Below are 6,669 nucleotides of genomic sequence, written 5' to 3'. Positions count from 1 at the left end.
TAGAATGCTGGGTTGATATTTCTCTAAGCACTTTAAAGATGTCCCATTCTCTGCAGTTATTTGAATTATTGTTCTCTCATGTAATGTTTTTTCTCTTGCTGCTTTGTAGATTTTTCTTTAGCTATATGTTCTGGAATTCCTTCCATACTCTGGCTTGCGGGGGGGCCCCTTTTCTTGATCTACTGGCTAGAAAGATGTGAGTTTCTTATAGATTCTGTAGTTGGAGCCTCCCTTGAGGCAGGGGCCGGAAGAGGGGAAAAAAAAGTAAAATAACAACAAAACAGGGGATTTCCCTCATGCTCTTCAGCACACAGGGGACCCTTTTCCTCAGTCCTCTGCCTGAAAGACAGGGCTTCTCTGAGTTTTTTCTGTTCATGCTTTTTGCCGTAGATTCACTGTGAGCTTGTTCTATTCCAGGAGAGAAAATAGGGAAACAGACCTCTGCTTGTTGTTTGTTGTTGCCTCTTCTAGTTTCGACTCCCCTACCTGGTCCTTGTGCTTTTGCTTCCCCCCCTCCCCCCCATAATCCTTTGGTGGTTGCTTTTTCTGTATTTTGTCCAGAGTTTTCAGTTTAGTGGAGCCATTATCTCCAGTGAGCTTATTACTCCATCTTGGCTTGGCTTTGGACCACATTCTTCTTGTGAGCTGCATAGTGTTCCCTTGTGCGGAAGTACAATATTATAGTTTTTTGTTTTAGCCAGTTCCTTACTGGGTGGACATTTAGGTTATATACAGCTTTGGCACTGTTGCAAACAGTGCCAAAATGAATGTACATGTGAGTTATGTTATATGGTAAATTCTTAGAAAGGGGATTGCTAGATTAAAAGGTATGTATTATTCTGTAATTTTTCATAGATATTTATAACACATAGTATGCTTCTGGATTTTATTTGCTATTTTTAACTTTATTTTAGTAACTATGATTGACCCATCATTTCTTTTGTGGAGGGGGTGGTGCATGTCTTTTGTTATTAGGTTTTGGTGTCACTGTTATCCTGGTTTTTTTAAGTGGACTTTTAAAATCTTTTCTTCTTTTTCTGTCCTCTGGAATGTTTTGAAAACCATCCTGGCTGGGTGCTGTTTTAGGGGCAAGAGCTCGCTGACATCTTCTTCAGTTTCTCCCATAATTATTGGTTTGTTTTCTGTTCTTTGATTTAGTTTTGGTGTTTGGTAATTCTCTGACGGTCATCCTTTCACCCAGGTTTTAGACTTTATTAGCATTCTTTTAATAGCTTCTGTACCTGTGGCAAGTTCCCCTTTATCATCACCAATTTTATTTATTGTGCTTGGTCCCACCTTTTCTTGATTAGGTTAGTTCTAGTTGTGCCCTGTAGATTGCCTGTCTGTCCTCTTTACTCACTCTTCTACCTCCTCTTTGTGGACATTTGAATTTGTGACCTGCGTTCATGTTAGCTATTTAGTCAGTCTACTAGAGCTGTTAAGATTAAAAAGAAGTGTCTTAAAGTCTCCTGCTACTATTCTGTTTCTGTCTAGTTCTTCTTGGATTTCTTATAGTTTTGCTTTATATTGTTTGATGCCAATTTATTTGGTTTATTAATTCATGCAGCAACTAATTCAGGAATCTGCCATGTACCAGGAAGTGTAATAAGTACTAGGCCTGAGAAGCCAAACAAAAATTGTCCTGGGCTTCCCTGGTGGCGCAGTGGTTAAGAATCTGCCTGCCAATGCAAGGGACACAGGTTCGAGCCCTGGCCTGGGAAGATCCCATATGCTGCGGAGCAACTAAGCCCGTGCGCTACAACTACTGAGCCTGAGCTCTAGAGCCCGCAAGCCAGAACTACTGAGCCCACGTGCCCCAGCTACTGAAGCCTACGCCCCTAGAGCCCGTGCTCCGCAGCAAGAGAAGCCACAACAGTGATAAGCCTGCGCACCGCAACAAAGAGTTAGCCCCCGCTCACCGCAACTAGAGAAAGCCCACGCGCAGCAACGAAGACCCAACGCAGCCAATAAATTAAAAAAAAAAAAAATTGTCCTGGCCTTTGTGGAAGTTGCAGTCTAGTGGAGGCATATGTTAATTGAATGAAACTGTAAGGCTTTTAAGTGTGATAAAATACTGAGGGAAAAGACCTGAATGAATGAGGAGCTGGCCACTTGACAGAGTGGGAGAGAGTATTCTAGGTAGAGAGAACAGCTGTGGGGAGGCAGCGAGCTTTGCATGATCCAGGAGGCCAGTGTGGCTGAAGCAGAAAGGAGAGGGGGAGGCTGAGTTTGGAGCAGTAGCCAGGGCGTACCTCGCAGAGGGCCCTGTATGTCTCAGGAAGGAGTTCGGATTTTAATCCAAGTATGGTGGGGACTCACTGAAAGGCTTAAAGTTGGGGACTGGCACAATCATATTTACTTTTTATTAAGTTGTTCATAACTGTTATATCTTCATTGTAGACTGCATCCTTTATCATTACAAAATCTTTGTTCCATTTAGGGATTTAAAAATTTTTGTTTTGAATTAAACTTTTGTAACTCCTTTTTATTTCCATTTCCTACAAAGAGAAGTGTACCTGGGACATCCTGTTGAAAATAGCTAGTAGGCAGTTGGAAATAATGTCTCTGGAGTTCTGAAGCGAGGTCTGGGTAGAGAAATGCATTTAGAAGTCATTGATATTTGGGTGGTAATTGAGTCCACTGATAACTGGGGGAAAGCAGGAGAATCTGCTGAGGACTAAACTTTGGGGAATTTGCACATGTAAGAGAGGTGTTTGGCAGAGGGACAGCTGGTCAGGGAAATTGAGTCCTGGGTGGCACAGGAAATTCAAGAAGGGTGTTGTGGCCAAATATGTCAGATGTTTTCAAAGAGAGGCTAGGTAAAACAGGTGGTATGTTACAGCACTTTCTATCCCAGGTATCGGTTGATGTTTACAAGTTTGCAGTTAATTTAATAATCTTATTTAATCTTACTCTGTATTTAGGCTGTAACATGGTATGTCCTGTTAGCTATATATATTGAAAAAATTGAAACAAATAATTGAAACAATTAGAAGTAAGGAGCTTTAGAACAGATTTTCTGAACTTTTTGCTTTTACTTTACGTAATTTCAAATATGCCGAAAAGCTGAAAGAATAGTACAATGAACACCCAGTATACCCTTCTCTTGGATTCACTGATTTTTGTTGTTTATAAATTTATTTATTTATTTATGGCTGCGTTGGTCTTTGTTGCTGCGTGCGGGCTTTCTCTAGTTGCGGCGAGGTGGGGGCTACTCTTCCTCGTGTGTGCGGGCTTCTCATTGCGGTGGCTTCTCTTGCAGAGCACGGGCTCTAGGTGCGGGGGCTTCAGTAGTTGTGGCTCGCGGGCTGTAGAGCGCAGGCTCAGTAGTTGTGGCGCATGGACTTAGTTGCTCCGCGGCATGTGGGATCTTCCTGGACCAGGGCTCGAACCCGTGTACCCTGCATTGGCAGGCGATTCTTAACCACTGCACCATCAGGGAAGTCCCGGATTCACCAATTTTTATAAACATTTTTGCCATATTTGGTTTCTCAGTCTTTTAAAATTTTCTTTTTGCTGAACCACTGAATAGTAAGTTGTAGACATAATAGCACTTCACCTCTAAATACTTCAGCATACTCAAGACATTTAATTTAACATGGATATAACATTACATTTCAAATTTCCCCGATTGCCCTCTATTGCTGTTTTGTTTCTTTATCCAAGATTCAGTCAAGGGTCATGTATTGCTTTTAGTTGACATCTCTTTTGTTCCTTTAATCTAGAGCTCTTCTGTCACTTTTGGAGAGGGAAGGGTTCTTTTGTGACAGTGACATTTTTTCATTGTCCAGGCCAATTGTCTTTAGAATGTCTCACTGTTTGGGTTTATCTGATTGTTTCCGATAGAAACACACATTATATAGAGAGTTATGAGGTCTAGAAGTATGAAAACACTATAAATATTCTTCTTAGAATTAATACAATAAAAATGTATGAGCCAAACTGAAAAGTCTACTGTGGCGTCTGGATTTTAATCTTGGCATGACCTCACCCCTGGACCTCTAGTTTTGCTTCTGGGTATCATTTGTTGAACACACTTTTTTTTTTTTTTTTGGTTATTACAATAAAACATGGTCTGTGCTCTCAGGGAGTTAACAATGAGCTGGGGGCACATGAGTAATTGCCTGTAATATAAATGCACTCACACTATAATGGAGAGCTGTACAAAGTGTCAGAGAAGCACAGTGCCTGGAGGCACAGGAGAGGACAGAAGAGGCGACATTTGATCAGGGCCTTGGAAAAGGTCTAGGATTTCTTGCAGCTTCAGCAAATTAAGGCAATATCTGCTTAAAATGTACAGAGAAGTTTTTAAATTAAAAAAATGAGAAATTAACAAATACAGATGGTGCCCCACGGTGCATATTTAAAAAACCCAAGCATGTAGAAAAGGACCCCAAGCAACAGTTAACACTTGGTGAGTATTGTTGCCAGTTCTTCCAAAGAGCTCAGAGAAGAGAGCATCCCTATAGACTCTATGAAGTAGAATTCTATTGTGGAATTCAAAGGAGTGGGAAGTTTTGCCTTAGCAACTGTCAGGTCGTTCAGATAAGGTGCATAGTAGCATAATTCTTCTATTAAGGTAATAATCTGTCACATGGGCCAGAATCCTTGTTTAGTCAAGAAACTCTCTCCCTTGGGCTTCCCTGGTGGCACAGTGGTTAAGAATCCACCTGCCAGTGCAGAGGACACGGGTTTGAGCCCTGGTTTGGGAAGATCCCATGTGCCGCAGAGCAACTAAGCCCGTCCGCCACAACTACTGAGCATGCACTCTAGAGCCCTCGAGCCACAACTGCTGAGCCCATGTGCCACAACTACTGAAGCCCTCACACCTAGAGCCCATGCTCCACAACAAGAGAAGCCACCGCAATGAGAAGCCTGCTCACCGCAATGAAGAGTAGCCCCCACTCGCCTCAACTAGAGAAGGCCCGCATGAAGCAACGAAGACCCAACGCAGCCAAAAATAAAATAAATAAATTTTAAAAAAGAAACTCTCTCCCTTAACCTAGACTGTGTTGGAAATTCACTGACAAATTCTTGCTGTTTGGTTTCCCGTACCCGCTCCCCACCCCCATGCAGACCACTTTCCATCCATAGCATTTTCTTCTTGTAGGCTTATTAATGTCTTTGATTAGGCTTCAGCTTCCTTTCACACCTGTCCTATTCTAATCATACCTTCTTAGGCAGCTTCTTGATTCTCTTGTTTGAGTTTCCAAAAAAGCCCCACTTTTTGCTTGGTAGTGGGAATATCCAATTTCGGTAAAGCTGTGATTTTCACACTTGGCTGCACATCAGAATTATCTGGGGAGAAAGATAAAAATACAGATTACTGAGCTTCACCTGGGGTTCTGTAAATTTGAATTGCATTTTGATACTCTACTTTTAACAGTTTACCATGTGATTTTGCTGCACTTCTGGTTTTAGGATGGATAGTTTTCAAGGCAGCATGTCAAACTTTAATGTGTACATGAATCACCCGAAGATTTTGAGAAACTGCAAATCCTAATTTAGTAAGCCTGAGATTCTGACTTTATTTCAAGCCTCATAGATAATGCCAATCACATTTTGAGTAGCAAGCTTTGAAGGTAACTGGAATTAGTGGATTTCATTTGATGTGTATTAATTTTTACTCAACTGAATCTCAGAAGGATAACCTTTTTGAGTTCCAGGGCAGTGGTTCTCAAACTGTGGACCTCAGACCAGCAGAGTTAGTATCCCATGGGAATTGTTAGAAATGCAAATTGAGACTCTTTCCTAGTCCTTTGAATCAGAAGCTGTTTTAATTAGAATCAGCTCTCCAGGTGATTCTGATGCGCAAAATTTGAAGACCACTGTTCTAGGACTTCTCATGGTAGTCCTCTATTTATTTATATAGTGAGGAGTGAAAACACATTTCTGACATCTGCAAATAATGTAAAGACATCATTTTCTTGTGTAATTGCATAGGCTAGAGTTTGAAACTACTGATTCTTTCAGCAAAGTGTTTCAATTTTACATATATATATTCTTTTTCATATTCTTTTCCATTATGGTTTATCATAGGCTATTGAATATAGTCACCTGTGCTATGCAGTAGGACCTTGTTGTTTATCCATCCTGTATATAATAGTTTGCGTCTGCTAATCCCACACTCCCAATCCTTCCCTCCTCCACCCCACCCCCGCCCCCTGCTTGGCAACCACAAGTCTGTTCTGTATGTCTGTGAGTCAGTTTCTGTTTCACAGATATGTTCATTTGTGTCATATTTTAGATTCCACATGTAAGTGATATCGTATGGTATTTGTCTTTTTTTTCCCCCTTAAAATTTATTTATTTATTTAGTTTTGGCTGTGTTGGGTCTTCGTTGCTGCGCACGGGCTTTCTCTAGTTGTGGCAAACGGGGCAACTTTTCATCGCGGTGCGCAGGCTTCTTATTGCAGGGGCTTCTCTTGTTGGGGAGCAAGGCCTCTAGGTGCATGAGCTTCAGTAGTTGTGGCACGTGGGCTCAGTAGTTGTGGCTCATGGGCTCTAGAGCACAGGCTCAGTAGTTGTGGTGCACGGGCTTAGTTGCTCCGCGGCATGTGTGATCTTCCCGGACCAGGGTTCGAACCCGTGTCTCCTGCATTGGCAGGCGGATTCTTAACCACTGCACTACCAGGTAAGCCCTGTCTTTCTCTTTCTGATTTACTTCAC

At 41.8% G+C, this 6,669-nt stretch overlaps 1 protein-coding gene across 18 annotated transcripts in view; it reads left to right on the top strand.

Moving 5' to 3' along the window:
* Positions 1–6,669, top strand: part of BPTF (bromodomain PHD finger transcription factor) — a 132,456-nt gene that overhangs the window by 20,893 nt on the left and 104,894 nt on the right. The gene's annotated exons all lie outside the window — the stretch shown is intronic.

Source organism: Delphinapterus leucas, chromosome 19 (assembly GCF_059928025.1).
Source record: "Delphinapterus leucas isolate spDelLeu-1000000601 "Yukka" chromosome 19, BTC_Dleu_Yukka2, whole genome shotgun sequence".
Lineage (NCBI taxonomy): Eukaryota > Metazoa > Chordata > Mammalia > Artiodactyla > Monodontidae > Delphinapterus > Delphinapterus leucas.
Note: the sequence above shows the minus strand (reverse complement) of the source record. Positions and strands in the feature narration are given on the sequence as shown.